This window comes from Hylobates moloch, unplaced genomic scaffold, assembly GCF_009828535.3.
Source record: "Hylobates moloch isolate HMO894 unplaced genomic scaffold, HMol_V3 SCAFFOLD_8, whole genome shotgun sequence".
Classification (NCBI taxonomy): domain Eukaryota; kingdom Metazoa; phylum Chordata; class Mammalia; order Primates; family Hylobatidae; genus Hylobates; species Hylobates moloch.
Window position 1 is genome coordinate 48403343 of NW_026652283.1, and position 15378 is coordinate 48418720.

Below are 15378 nucleotides of genomic sequence, written 5' to 3' on the forward strand. Positions count from 1 at the left end.
AGCTATGATAACGTGACCAGTGACAGAGATGAGAACTGTAATTGTGATGAGAGTTCCTCCCTATTTTGTTATTCATATTTGTTTATGTGTGTGTGTGTTTCTATCTCAATTATCTTTGCTTTCTTCCTCTCATCCCTTTATCATATAACATAAGATATATTGACTTACAGTATTTAGGTATTGTTAGCTTTACATCATAGTATTTAAGGTACAGGATATCAAGAAGAGTCGATGTCACCCAAAGACTTTGTATCCTCTTCTGGGGAAAGAAACAGAGCATTTTTGGTGTACGCAGGATAGCTGCATCATGTTAGGTGGAACTATGGTCATGTTATTGTCCTTATTTGGAGATTCAGTATGGTTTAAGATGTGTATGGGAGCCCAACTGACAAGGGGTGAACTTGTGATGGTTGATTTTATGTGTCAACTTGGTTAGGCTACGCTATCCAGATATTTGGTCAAACTTTTTTTAGATGCTTCTGTGAAGCTACTTCTTAGATGAGACTCATATTTAAATCAGTAGACTTTGAAATGCAGATTACCCTCCATAATGAAGGTGGGCCTCATCTGCTCAGTTGAAGGCCTTACTAGAAAAAATTTGACCTTGTCAAAGAACAAGGAATTCTACCAGCAGACTGCTTTTGGACTTGAACTGCAGCATCAACTCTTCCCTAGATTTCCAGCCTGCTGGCCTGCCCTGCAAATTTTAGACTTACCCACCAACACCACCAACACTGTGTGTGTGTGTGTGTGTGTGTGTGTGTGTGTGTGTGTGTGTATAAAATGTATGTAACTATATATATATTTACAGAGATACATACACACATACATATATTCCATTGGTTCTGTTTTTCTGGAGAATACAGAATATGTTATAGAAAAAAATAAAGCAGTTAATCGCATGAGGAGTGATGAAGGAAGGGGAATCAGCAGGTGCAAAGGCCCTGTACATATGTGAGGAGAAGCAGAGGCCAGCATGGCTGAAGCGGAGCCAACATGGAAGACAGTGATGGGAGACAAGGTTAGGGTTAATGAGCATGCCCCCAATTACATGGAGCATGGTAAAGATGCTAGGAAACCATCTCACACCATAACTCTTTCAGATAAGGACTATTTCCATATGACAAACAAGGAAACAGAGGCCTTGAGGAGGGTAAAGTCACTTGCATAAGGTCCCACATTAAAGAACTAACGAGCTAGGATTCAAACTCAGGTCCAGCTGGCAGGTCTGGGTTCTTTCTGCTGTTCCTGGGCCTGGCCCACCAAGCCACCTCCACTCAACCAGCTGGTAGGAAGTACAGACATGAAGAGACAAGTAGGCGCCAGTCTTTGAGGCCCAGGTTCCGAGCTGTCGGCTGGGAAGGAGAGGGGGTGTTAGAACTTTAGCTGTGGCGCACTGTCAGAGCTGCCATATGAGAATAAGAAAGAGGTCGCCCTTGCCAAGGTAACCTCGCCTGGTTCATGGCCTCCCCAGTCTGTTTTCACTGCCCAGGCTGATGAAACCTTGCTCCCTGCACATGTCCTCTGTCTGGAAACCTCTCTCCATCTACCAGTTCACACTCCCCTTTGCACCTGGCTGTAGAGGCTCCTTCCCTCAGGAGAACTTCTCTGAGCCATGGACTGCACAGGTCCCCTGCTAAGTGCCCCCAAAGCACCTGACACTTCCCAGGCCAGGTACTCCCCATTTTATTACTAACACTCATCCTTCCTGCTTGAGGATGAATGCTCTGAGGGCAGGCAAATCCTCTGTCTTCGTCTTGACTACGTTCCCAGAGTGCAGTGCCCAATACACACATAGTAGATGCTTGAGGAATGCTTGTAGGATGAATAAGTGAATGGAAAGCCAAGTGAGTCACCCGTCACAGGACCCCCACCCTGAGCAGCTCCCTGCCAGAAGCCAGTACCTCCCATGGTGCAGAGCTGGGAGGAGCTGCGCCTGCTGGACCCTGGGCCCAAATCATCTCTCAGCACTGGGTAGGGGTGGAGGACAGCTCGCTTCACAGGAAGCCTTCTCCGGCCTGGGGGACATTTCTTCAAAGGTTAGAGCCTGCCAGGCTCTGGCTGAGATTTATTTATTTATTCTCCTTGCCCCATCGGCAGCACCAAAGCCATGCCGACTACCTCCCTGCTTCCTGTTCAGTATTCTGAGTCTCCTAGGCCTCCAGCACTGAATCCTGTCTCCGGACACTGGGCTACTGAACAGCAGGCATCCAAATAAACACAAGATTTCCTGGAGCTGGGGACTGGCTCTGGGCTGGGAGCAGGGACCAGGGATCTAGTCACCACTGGACTCTTCACTACGAACCTCTGGGTGAATTATTTTCCTTCTCTGGGTCTTGGTTTACTCACCTTTGAAAAGAACTAATTTACACATTCATTGAACAAATATTTATTGAACACTTATGTAGCAGATGCTGTTCCAGGCCCTGGAGGTACAGGAGTGAACGCTGCAAATAAAGATCCCTACCCTAAAGGAGCTTTCATTCCAGTAGGAGAAAGCTGACCATAAAGAAACAAGAAGTAGACCATTCAGTATGTTGGAGAGTGATAGTTGCTATGGAGAAAATGAGGCAAAGAGGAATATAGGGGGTGTGTATGTGTGTGTGTTGGGAGTTGATATTTTATTATTATTAATTTTTTTTAGAGTTGGGGCCCTGCTCTGTTGTCGAAGCTAGAGTGCAGTGGTGCAATCTCTGCTTGCTGCAGCCTGAGTCTCCCGGACTCAAGCGATCCTCCTGCCTTAGCCTCCCAATAAACTAGGACAACAAGTTCGTGCCATCACCCCCTGCCCCCCGCCACCCATTTTAGATAAGCTGTCCAGGTAAGGCTGCAATGAGAGGCGACATTTGAGAAAAGGTGTGAAGATGAGGGAGGGAGCCATGTGGATATCAGAGAGAAGAGGGAACAGTAAGGGCAAAGGCCCTGACGCAGAGCAGGCCTGATAGATTTGCAGCCAATGTGGCTGGAGAGGCATGAGCAAGGGGGAGTGAGGCAATGGACCTGTGTTAGGCAGGGACCCAGCAGCAACCAGGTGGCACACTGCCAGTGAGATGAGTTCCAAAGAAGTAAGTTCAGCTGAAAGAGTGACTGAAGAGCAGTGATTGTCAGAATATTCACGAAGGTGTGGGCAGGCCATAGTGAGGCAGCAGGGAGTAGCTGCAGGGGGAAGCTTACCTTTCCCTAAACCTTTAGGGGAAGAGAGGGAGCAGCGACCTGGACCCGGCACAGCCACAGGCTTGAAAGGGAGCACAACTATGGCTGAGCATGGCCTGGACCACGGCAACGCCAGGGAAGGAGGAGAAGGGTGGGTGGAGGTAAGAAATATTCAACTCCCTTTCCCTTCTGCCTGCCCATCTCCTGCCAGGGAGGACAAGGTGGGAGCCCAGGTGATGCTGCGTCAGCTCATGCACAGGGCAGGGCAGGGAGAGCAGAAAGTGGATCTGGAGAGGACAGTGGAGAATTTCCAGCACAAGGGAGAGAGGTCATAGTGAGGTGGGTGGTGGGCAGGGCCTGTAGAGCCCTGTGGTCTTTGAAGGCCTGTGGCTTCCTGCTGAGATGGGAAGTCACAGGGAGTCTGGGCAGAAGAATGCCGGGGGAGCTATGTTGATAATGGAATCTAGCGAGGCAGGGGTGAAGCAGGGAGGTCCAACTGAGGATGAAGGCAGCTCTGCCCTCCTCCCTTCCCCTCACCATCCCCCCCATCGCCCACCCAGTGCCCAGCCACAACCCAAGAAGCATGGACTTGGCCTCTAGTACAGCTGTCGCCTGCCCCCTGGACCTGGTGGTGCTGCCCACACCTCCATCTGCCTTGCAGTGGGCTGGCTGAGCTCTCAGTGCTTTCCTGGGCGGGCATCGGGAAGCCTGATTCACCCTAGCTTTCTTTCCTTCTTTTCTCTGAATGCTTAGTTTCTCCACCCAAAGACCACCCTTAAAGATCCTAGTGTTTCTCCTCTGTCCTTCAAGTCATGCCAGGAAACGCTCATAAATCCGGAGCCACCCACATGATGAGATTAGCATTCTGCTGGGTGGGTAGGGAGGCTGATGGTTAGGACTGGCTGGGGCTGGTCCAGAGGCTTGGGGTCTCCAGGAAAGGAGTTTATGTGGGGTCTGCCCGGTTGGAGGGCAAAGGGATCCCTTGGATTTTAGCCTTCAGTACAGCTAAGCCCAAGGGAGCTCAGAGATGCATATTCTGGTGCTGTGGGCTCTGACCCAGACCAGCTGTGGGACCCACTCTCTGGGCCACAGGATTCCTCTGAAACAGGAGGGTGTGGGAGTACCTCCTAGCTCTGGAAGACCTATTCCAGGAGCCCAACATTTCAGAACATTACACCTACCATCCCATGATTTCAACAGTCTGTGTTTCCAAATACTTTACATGTGGAGGCTCATTTATTTTTCTTCAGAGCCCTGTGAGGATAGCATTATTGAAAATCCAAGGCTCAGAGCAGTAAGTGGCATCCCTTGTTCCCCAGTGATGGGGCTCCATACCCAGGGCCTCGACTCTGCCCAGGCTTAATGCATCAAGCTCTCTCTGCTTCTGCTGTGAATCTTCTATTTCTATCCTTCAGTAACTACCTTTGATTTCGTAAACTGAACACACTCTGTCCATAGAGGAAAATAATAAAACATATTGGAAAGTCCCAGAGAATCGCCTACACCAACTTATCCTCAATTATAAAGCTTTGAGCAACTTCAAGGTGATGGAGGAGATGACAGAAGGAACAGGTAATTATAATGTGGTAAGTTAATGGTAAAACACAGAGGCTGGGGGCCTCAGAGGGGGTTTCTGACCCAGCCTGGGAGTCGTTGAGGGAATCACAGGCTTCAGCTGGGCTGCGAAGATGAGTAGCATTGAGAAGGAAAGTGTTCACCGAAGGCTGTGCGTGATGGCTCACATCTGTAATCCCAGCACTTTGGGGGGCTGAGGCAGGAGGATCACGTAAGGCCAGAAGTTTGAGACAGGCCTGGGAAACACAGGGAGACCCCATCTCTAACAACAACAACAACAACAAAGAGCCAGACATGGTGTCACGTGCCTGTAGTCCCAGCTACTCAGCAGGCTAAGGTGAGAGGATTGCTTGAGGCCAGGAGTTCGAGGCTGCAGTGAGCTATGATCTTACCACTATACTGCAGCCTGGGCAACAGAGTGAGATTCTGTCTCAAAAGAAAAAAACAAAGAAAGAAAGGAAAAGAAAGTGTTAACTGCAGAAGGATATGGAGGAGCATGGTGTGTTTAAGGATGAGCCAGCAGTCAGGGCCGGAAGACATCCAGTAGTGGAGGGTCTTCAATCTCATGCCATGGACCATGCACTCAACCCGAGCAGCATACATGACCCTCTCTACCTGATCTCCAGACAGTGGACAAGTCACCTGTGGAGGCTGGAATGGATGAGAAATCAGAGATGAGCTGACTGAGGCCCATGGAGGGAAAATGGTCTACACGGGAGGCGATCAGTCAGCGGTATCCTTGGTTACCATTATCACCATTCGTGTTATTAAGCAGCTGCTTCCATTGGTTCGAAGCATGTCATTTTTATTCTTCCTACTGTCTCAGACCTGCCCTGCTGACACAGCTGCCTAAACTTCAAAAGGCAAGTCTCCATTTTCATTTGCAAAATCAGTATGAAATTCCTAGAGGGCCCCTCTAATTCCTCTGGTCTGACCACATAGCAATTACCAATTTGCAGAGGAGGGAGGGGGTCTCACAGGCCTTCCAGCAGTATGGGGACCTCTGCTCTTCCTTGGTCCTGGGCAGTAGCCAAGGAGGACTGGATTGGAGGGGGCACCTCTAGGTGGCCAGGGGTGGAAGGAGAGGAGTTGAGTCTGGGAGTGCTCAATACTGTGAGAGAAATTGTAACATGCCTCTCCGTTTGTCTGCTAAGCCACCGGTTACCAAGCCTTCAGAGACAAACAGCAGCTGGAAGGGCAGAAATCTGACCCAGTTTCAAACCTAGGACCTGCTACATGCAGGCTGTGTGAAGTTCTTATTCTGGCTCTTTGGGGCAGACTCTTCTCTTCTCTTTGCTGCGTCTCAGCTTACCCATCTGCCAAGTGGGGTGTATATTTGTCCTGCCTGCTTGAGACTAGCATTCTAAAAACCTTGTAAAGCAATATTGCCCTTCCTTAGGACACACACCCACACCCACACACACACTTTAAGAAATTTCTGTTCTCTAAGCACTGGGGTGGGTCCCAGCTGCAGGAGGTGTTCTGAAGAGAGGCCGGAATTCTGCATATGTGGATGAGATTTCCGTTCCCTCTTCAGTCTTCAGTATGGACTAGTGCTAGGCTCTGTGCTGGGTGCCAAGGCCATGGGACCAAATCAGTACCCTATCCATCCTTGACAAGCTCAAAGGCAGGGTGGAGCAAGGGAGGAAGTTCCAGGAAGACTTGCGACAAGATCAAGTAACATTCATTAAGGCTGGGGCTAAGGGATGGACAAAGTGCTGTGAGAGTCCAGCAAATGGGGGGGACCACAAACAGGATTCCCAAAGGAGGTGGCTCTGGCTCTGCAGCAATCCCCTGTGGGGACACACATTTGCCACGGAGAAGGGAAAGAAAAGGAATTTCAGGCAGTGTCAACAGCCCATGCAGAGGAATGGGGGCTGCGGTGAAGCTGGCGTGTTCAGGGCCGTGTCAGTGATGGCAGGGGCTGGAGTGCAGCCTGTGGCTGGTAGAGGTGGGCATGGGATAGATCCAGAGCAGGGAGTTGAGGTGGATCTGGAGCTCAGACTTTACGGACAATGGGATGCCACTGAATTTATTAAGGAGGAGTGATCATCAGGCTTTCTCTTTAGAAGCTGCCCCTGGCTGCTGCGTGGAGAAAGGCTTTGAGGAACACTGACTGTAGCAGGAGACAGTCTTGGCTCTGGACAAGGAGAGGTGAGAGGGCCCCACTTGGGCCCCAGGGGCTTTGGGGAGGCACGAAGGAAGGGAGGGGCAGATTAGAATTCCAAATCTTTCCTGGCTTGCATGTTTTAGAACTCTCCGACTCAGGCTCTGAGGCTTTCCTATTGCCCATCACTGCCCCCGCTCTCCTTCCCCGACTTTTGAGTCTGGGCCCTCCCCACTCCCTTCCCTTTTAGGAATCCTTGAGCCCCACTTGAGGGAGCAGTTGGACAAAGGCAGATGAGACCCAGAATGGCCGGAAGAAAAGAAGATTGCGTGGGACCGGCCTGGGACTCTGTGGTGCTGACAGTCCAGGGAACAGACACTCCTCCCAGGGTGCATCAAAGGAGACAGCTGCGCAGAACTTGGCCTCACAGACAAAACTAAAATGCAGTGCCAACTTCTCCTGCTTTTTGCCTGTCTGAAGTCACAGGAGACACTTCCTGGCAACAGGATGGGAACGCTGGAGACTCTGGCACTGCAAGAGACCGTCAGGCAAGGGAGGGTCCTTAGATCCTGCATGGGGCTTCTCATTGTGCAGAGAGAATACTGAGCCCCAGAGAGGGCTGCAAAGTGCCCAAGGTCACACAGCAAGCCAGGGGATGCAGACTAAGGCGGGAACAAGGGATCGGTCTGCTTCATTTGGGCAGCTCGGGTCTCCTATGCCCCCTTATCCCCTCCTTCCCCCTACCACAGAAGGGGAAAATGTTTTTAGACCCAAGGCAAAAGAATGTGAAACTGAAATCTGAGCCTGGGTCTTGGGAAAAGAACACAGAGAAGTCAGACACATTCTGGATGAGCACAGATCTGCTTACACTGCAGATGGGAAATACTCAGGGCTATCCAAGGCCTCCTTGTTGTGCAGGTCTGACCTGGGAGGGCGGGCTGGGTGTGAGGCGATGAGAGCAGACAGGGGCCCTCGAAGGAGCAGGTTAAAGGGGCCAGTCTGCTTCCAGGATCCACCTTGGGCAGAGGGAGGACTGCTCCAGCCTTTTAGGTCCCTGCCCAGCATCTTCTCAAGGAGCCTCAGGCTCATGCAGGCATTCCAGCATGGATCTGCCACCAGGGACCCAACAGGTCAGAAACAGGGGTCCCTGCTGGCCACCACTTGTCCGCAGCCCAAGCATCCATCCTGCTCTACCTGGAAGCTCACCTCCTCTAAGATGGCCTTCCCTTCTGCTCCAGCCTATATTTGTCTTCCTCTTGTGTGAGCTCCTGCAACAGGAAGCACAGCTGCAGGCCAGAGCTTCTTTCAACCTGGAGTGCCTGGGGCTCCAAGTGACTGAGGGTTGTGTAAGAATGTGTGTGCACATATGTGTGGGCAAGAGAGAGATAGAGATGGTGACAGAGATAGATAGATGATAGATAGATAGATAGATAGATAGATAGATAGATAGATAGATAGATAGATAGAGATAGAGTCAGGAGTGTGGGCTGTGCTTTATGTTATCCCAGCCATCAAGAGACCGAACCATAGACTTATATTCACACATGTAACAAGCGTGTGTGTTTGTTCTTGGCCAGGTGCTGTGCGGGGGTCCTGGGGAGACTGAGATTAATGGGACTTGGTTCCCTCCTTCCTGACACCAAGGAGCCCCATCAATCATTCTCCATGGTCTGGTCTTAGACTGACTTGCCAGGCCCTTTGTGATCTGGTCTGGCTGTTTCTGTGTCTTCAACCTCACCCCTTTCCACTCTCTTTTACTTTTACTTCTCCGTGCTGCTGGAGGGCATGCACACAGTGATCTCAGGCCCTGGGGCCCGGGGTCTGGGCTGCATCTTGAATCCTGAGCAGTCCTGACCTGAGGTAGGGCCCACTGGTTCTGGCCTAATGGGGAAAGGGGATGCTGTGTGTGGGTGAGACCATGGCACTCCCAGGCTTAAATTCCCCATGGCACCCCTCTGCCCTGGGAATAACCAAGAACTTCTTCAACATGGACTCTCGGAAGTACTTGGCAGGGACCCGTCTGTCTCCCTGGACTCCTCCTGCTCCCTGACCTCCTTGCTTTGGGTTTTTACTGCCTTCATGTGCTGCCCATATAGTTTTTTTGAATGTGCAATTTGTTTCCTGCTTCAGGACCTTTGCACATGCTGGTCCTTCTGCCTGGTATGCCCTTCCCATCATCTCTCCCCTTTGCCTCCTTAACTTCTAATATTTCAGACAGTTGCTCAAGCACCACCTCCTGCACACTCCTTCCCTGATCCCCCAAATCCACTCAGGGGCCCCTGTTTGAAGCTCTCCTACACCCTGGACTCTTTATTCAGAGTACCTATAATGGTTTGTCTTTATATACTTACGAGGTTAATCATTTGTTCCATGACAGGGAGTATGTGAAGTTTGTCACAAGTATTTCATTCAAATCCTGCCAACTCTGTGAGGTAGTTCTCAATTTTATCCCTATTTTACAGGTGAGACAAAGGAGGCACAGAGAGGTTAACTGACTTTCCTGAGGTCACACAGCAAGTAAGTGGTGGATGAATGAAAATAGTCTAGCAATTTTAGCCATGTGCCAAACAGTCATCTACCAACTTCTCTGCAGACGTAACGAGAGTGGGGGCTATGTCAGCTTTACTCATTCTCGTATCCCAGTACCTAGTCCAGGACCTGCCATTTGTAGCCACTCACTAAAGGGAAAAAGGGAATGGAGGAAGGAAGTGGGAAGGAAGGAAGGAGGGGAAGAGTGGCTGGTGTGCCAGCTGTTAGAGACATATCCTTGAGCAGCCATTCCTACAGGAGCGGCCTCCAGAGGCCATGTTTTCCATCCCCCCCAACAACCCTGCCCCAGCTCCTGGATCCAGGAGAGCCAGTGTTCAAAACCAGTCAGTGTGCTTTCTCAAAAGAGGATGGAAGGAGCACACTGGGAACCCAGATGTGAGCCAGAGCACTCCCATCTGGGTTCCCAGTGTGAAGCCAGGGCAAAAGCAACAGAACCTTGGGATTAGGGGGCCCTGAAACAGTGCGTCCAGGGGTCCTCAGCTGTGGGACCTCCCTTTTCAAAATACCTCCCCTTCCCTCTACCTCCAGCTCCCACCTCATCTCCTTGGGGAACATGCCTCAGCTACAGGGAGGGACTTGTCAGTGTAGTGACAGGGAGCTCATCACCTGCCTGGCTGCTCCATGCCCTCTCGGGGCATGGATGTCGGCCGTGAAGAGGACCTTCCTTCTCTGATCCTGAAATATGTCCCCAGGAGGCTTCATCTCTGCTGGGGGAGCCCAACTCCACCCAGCCTGCTCCTGAGACTGGCATGTGCTCCTCTAGGGATGAGGGCCCAGTCCCTTCACGGGCTCTCGCAGGACATGCAAGGAGGCCTCACTGCTCTCTCTTGTGGCCAGACTCCCACCATCCCCAGCCACACCCAGACCGGAGCTGTCCTGAGCTGCTGTCAGGGGCTGTGGGCCCAGGAGCAGGCCTGGGAGGTCAGCAAGCCTGGGAGGCTTCCACCCCAGCTCCTCCACCCCCCTTTGAAGGGGATCAGGTTCCCCCACAAACATAATTGAACGAAAATATGAGAGAGAAAAGGTCTTTGTTCTCCCATTTACAGCGTCAGAAAATATGTAACAAATTAGCCGTTTATGAGGTAAGAGAGCAGGGCTGTGTGCCGCAGCGGCGAGGCAGGGCTGCGCATAAGGGGGCCTTTCAGCCAGCTTCAGGGGGCGGCCAGGCGGGCGGGCGCTGCTGGGGACCGGCTCTGCCCCAGGCCTGCCCAGCATGGCCTGGCACCCATGGGATGAAGGGCTGGGAGGCCCTGGTTGGCCTCTGACTTGGACTCTGGGTGAGGTTTGGCAAATGGGGACGTGGTGCCCACCAGCCCAGGGTACACACAGCTCTTGGAAGTCAGGTGGCCAGGAGGGGGAGTGGGGACAGCAGGGCTTGGCTCCCAAACATGCCACTCACCTGGTCCCCTGAGTAACCCCGAGTCCTTCTTCTCCTTTTCGGGACCTGTTTTGCCATCTCCGACAGGAGTGGGGTGTTCACAATGATATCTAATAGTTTGTCCAATGCTCTTGGGGCACCAGTGTCCAACTGCACGGACTTCAGTACCTTCCCTGCTGGTTCCTCTGAAAGTTAGGAGCCGGGAGATGGTTCTTGGTATTACACATGACTTTCCTCTCAAACACCTTTGATTTCTCTTCCAAGGTCTGATGAAGAGTTCCAGCGGAAGCATCAGCCAGTCATTAATTCCAGGGCAGGGTGCACGTGGAACCAGAAGGGGTGGCTGGCCAGGCAGGAGGCAGCCCCTCACCAGGGAGAGGAAAGAGTGCTCCTCTCTCCAGCCTCGCTGTGGCCTTTAACTTGCTTCACCAGGTGTCCAGAATCACAGGTGGGTGGAATGAGAGCAGTTTGAATGACACCTGGTGGGCAGACAGTTTGGTATTGAAGTGCTGGGATTTCGCGTCCTCTGGGTTGTCTCGCTGTGGCTCCGATGCCTTTGACGTGAACAGCTCACAAGTCCATCACTCACATTCTGTGGCTTCTGGCATCTCCCGATTTAGAGTTTCTGATTCTGTGGTTAGACCTTATGTTTCCAGGGCCTGGGTTTTTCATTCTTTCTAATTTTTAAAAAATGTATGATTATTGTCTAGAGACATTATTTTTAAAATGTATAAACCATCCCAGCACTGACAAGCCTGTTGTGGGGAGGACTCAGTGTGATAAGGCATCTCAGGGTGCTGGCGTTTAGCCTCCAATACAATCTAGCAGGGCTAGGGCACAGGGCCAGCGGCCACCCTGCAGGCTCACAGGGACAGGATTCCGCTCTGCAGTTAGCCCCAGGGATGGGACTCTCCAGCACTTTTCCCTCCAGTCGCTCCAGGGTGGGAGGATCACGGCCCATGCCAGTGGAGTGTAAGGAATCCCCTGGAAAAGCGGGGCACTTGAATATCCTGAGTGTTTGGTCTGCAGTCACAAACACATCGCTTTCCTGGATCTGATTTTATTTATTTTGATTGGATCTTTAACAGCTCTTTACAAGGCTGAAACCGAAGCCGCCTGAGGTCCCCGGGAGACTTGCTAAAACTTCAGCTGCACCCAGTTTAGCAGAGCAACTTGAAAGTTAATCAGCGGTGAGGGACAATTTGCCTCATTATTTCCAGCCCTGGAATTTGGCGGCAGATGGAATTTGGGGCCTGGTGTGGACACGGCAATGAACACAGCAAGGACTGTCGCCCCTTGGTATGGCCTTGTGGGGTCTGGGCCTGGATGGGCTGATACTCCCCCTGAAGATGGGCGGTGCCAGGAAGGATTTCCCACTTGAGAGAACAAGGGCAATAAGGCTGCCCTATCCCAGGTCCAGGCCAGTGTGGAATAATCCTTAGATACACAATTCTGAGCACGTATTCGGACTGAACCCTGCACTGGATTCTGGGGAAACAGAGGTGGAATCCGATACAGTTGCATCCAATATAGGACGCAGACCAGAGGCACTGGGGTAAATTCCCACAGGAGAGGAACACCTGTGGCTGGCACCTTCTGCATGAATCTGTGAAAAACAAATCTGCCCCACTTGCCCTCACTTTCTCAATAAGGTCCACTCAGACCCTTGACTTTAATGTTAACCCCCTCCCAGGCACTCCCACCTCCACACTCTGTCATACTCTCCACAGCACGCAGCACTGACCACCTTCTAACATACTATGTTAGTTCCTCACTTATCATGTTTATTGTTTATCACATCACCTTCCACAGGAAGGTAAGACCCTCCTTCCATGAGGGCAGGAATGTTTGTTTTGTTCATTAATGTATCTCCAGCCCCAGCACATAAAACGCACTCAATAAATGTCGTGTGAACAAATCAATGAACTGTGTGGCCTTTTATTACCAGTTACCAGTCCCAGGCCCTCCTATGTAAGTCCAGTCCCCCTGAGCCTCCATCCTTTCAGCAGCAGGGTGCTGGTGCCTAGGGAGAAGGCAGGGCGGTGCTTACACAGCAAGTGAAATTGCTTACTTTACAGAAAAGCTCAGAGAGGGGCAGGGGCCTGTCCAAGGTCACACAGCATGAGAACACATGTTTAGACAGACCGTGGGATATGCCTGGGCATGGCCTACCCCAAGCTTGGTGAGGTACCAGGAAAGTGCCCCTAAAAAGAAGAAGTGGAAGCTCTCAGTGAGGTCAGCAGCGGTGGGCAGGGCTAGGGCCCCTGGCTGCCGAGGCATCCTTTCCCACCTTGCTTTTTCCCCCAGCCAGCCCTATGCCCTCATTGCTTCCAGCACCCTGTGTCCTGTGACTCAAGGGCCCACCTTCCCCTGCTGGTCTCATGTCCATCCTCCGTCAATAGGTGGGAATAGCAACGTTAAGGCAACAGATACCATTTATTCAATACTGAGAACTTCACACACACCACACACACACACACACACACACACACACACACACACACACACACACAATCTTACTTACTCTTCCCATAATCCATGAAGGAATTATTATTTCAGCTTTTAAAATAATAAGACTACGGCTCAGAGAGGTCGAACAAGTTGCCAAGGTCACTCGGGTAGTAGCAGGAAGTTCTGACCTCAAAGAGTTCTTTCCTTCCTCCTGGACCTTTGGACACCCACTGTCCTTGCATCCTCTGGGCATCTGTGTATTGTGATGGTGCCCCTGTCTGGGTTCCCCTCCCCTTGATGCTGTCTTGCAGACTGTTCCCTGCAACGTGAGCACAGGCTGTCACCCTCTGAGCTGAAAGGGCCTCCTGTTTCTCCCAGTAGTGTTCCAGAAATGCCAGGGCATCATTTTCACATGATGGTGCTACAGAGGCAGCAAGCCAGTCAGTGGCTACCCACCAGTGGCTGTTCTGTATAAGGCTCTGTGCTATGGAGTCTTGAGAAGTGGACAGAGAAACATATTAGCAGTCAGAGGCCCTGGGTTCAAGTCCCCCTGAACATGGCCAATCAATTCACCTCTCTGAGTGTTCCATGTTCTCATCTGAAAAAATGGATATAAGAAATCCCAGGACTGTTTGAGGAATGGTGGGGGCCCACAGGAGTCTGACTCAACTACAGGACTTGGCTGTGGGAGCAGAAATGAGTAGCCCCAGATATCAGGACTGGAAGGAACCCAATTGTTTCTCCAGGGTGGGAGTTGCCTTGGCAATGCCCCTGACAGGCAGATGCTCAGGGCTGTGCCTGTCAGGGGCACAGTATTCCCAAAGCAGCCTGCCACGTCCTTGGACCACTCCCACGTCTAGAATGCTTTTCACACTGAGCTTGACCCTGCCTGCCTGCCTCAGTCCAGCCCAGTAGCCCCTAGAACTTGTCTGCACCCTGTGATCCTGGAAAGGCCTGCAGAGATTTAGGGCAGCAACCACGAGTGTCAGCCAGTCCTTCTCCAGCATGGATTCCAGGATGCCCGTCAACCCTGGTCACCCTCTTTGAACACCCTTTAGGCTGTCATCTTCCCTCTTCAAAAGCAGCAGATGCAGACATTTGAGGAAAAAATATTCTACAGGGGTTGGAACAATGAGGCACTGCTGATTAACTCTCAGCCAACCAGAAAATGTAATTAACCTCACTGCCTACCCCTGGAGCACTGGGTAATGTGTTCGCTCGTAGACATTCACACATAGACGTGCACAAACACGTGTATGCACACACTCTGTCATATTCATACTCTAAAACACACCACTGACATCTTACACAAAGGTACGTTTCATGTACAGACAAATAGATGCACACAGACCCCTAGGCACATGTGTGTGCACGTACACACACACACACACAAACACACAAACAAAAACACATACACTCCTCCAGTGGAGATTCGGCTCGCCCCCGAGCCCTGACCGATCCACTACACATTGCTCTGGGCTCTCTTCCTCCTTCCCACACGTCTGTGGGCTCACCCTCGGGAAATAACTCTCCACCTTTCTATTCTGGGCATCTATTAAGTCCCAGAAATTAGGCCCCTGCCTGGTTTTTAGGTTCTGGAGTGAAGTGCAGATACTACCTCAACTATCTTGGGGCTCAAACAGGCTTTTCAGTACAGTGCCTGCTGAGCTCTGAGCTTCCCTGTCACAGTGGTGATGAGGGGAGGGGGCAGGTAGAGAATCAGGCTGTGGAATCAAATTCTGGCTTTGCCACTAGATCACTGTGTGACTCTGGGCCAGTTCCTTGACCTCGCTGACGGCATTTTCTCATCTGTAAAATGGGGATGTCTTTCTTGCAGGGTTGCTGTGAAAGTTGGAGATAACATACATACTATGCTTTTCATTTGTTAATAACTCTTTTAATCCTATAAGGTAGCTACTCTTATTATCCCCATTTCAGAGATGAGGAAACACAAGTTAAATCACAATATATGGTTGTGATGATAATTTGTAGCATTGCCCTTTCCCAAGATGCCTTTACATTTTAGTTCTAGCAGCCGAGGGTCAGGACACCAGTAATAAGAACACACTTGTGAGCATCAGCAACTCCTGATCCAGGTGGTCTTGTAGAAGGCTGTGGTTCCATCCAGCTTGTCATACAGAGAGAGTGCCACCTGGCCACACAC

General features: G+C 51.1%; 1 protein-coding gene and 1 long non-coding RNA gene across 2 annotated transcripts in view; one reads left to right on the forward strand and one right to left on the reverse strand.

Annotated features, from left to right (window-relative positions):
• TRABD2B (TraB domain containing 2B) overlaps positions 1 to 15378 on the reverse strand; it is a 243874-nt gene that overhangs the window by 41973 nt on the left and 186523 nt on the right. The window lies entirely within an intron of this gene.
• Positions 10573 to 12662, forward strand: LOC116473130 (uncharacterized). The gene is made up of 3 exons (XR_004249248.2): positions 10573 to 10662; positions 11028 to 11211; positions 11852 to 12662. It is a non-coding gene; the product is annotated as an uncharacterized LOC116473130 (long non-coding RNA).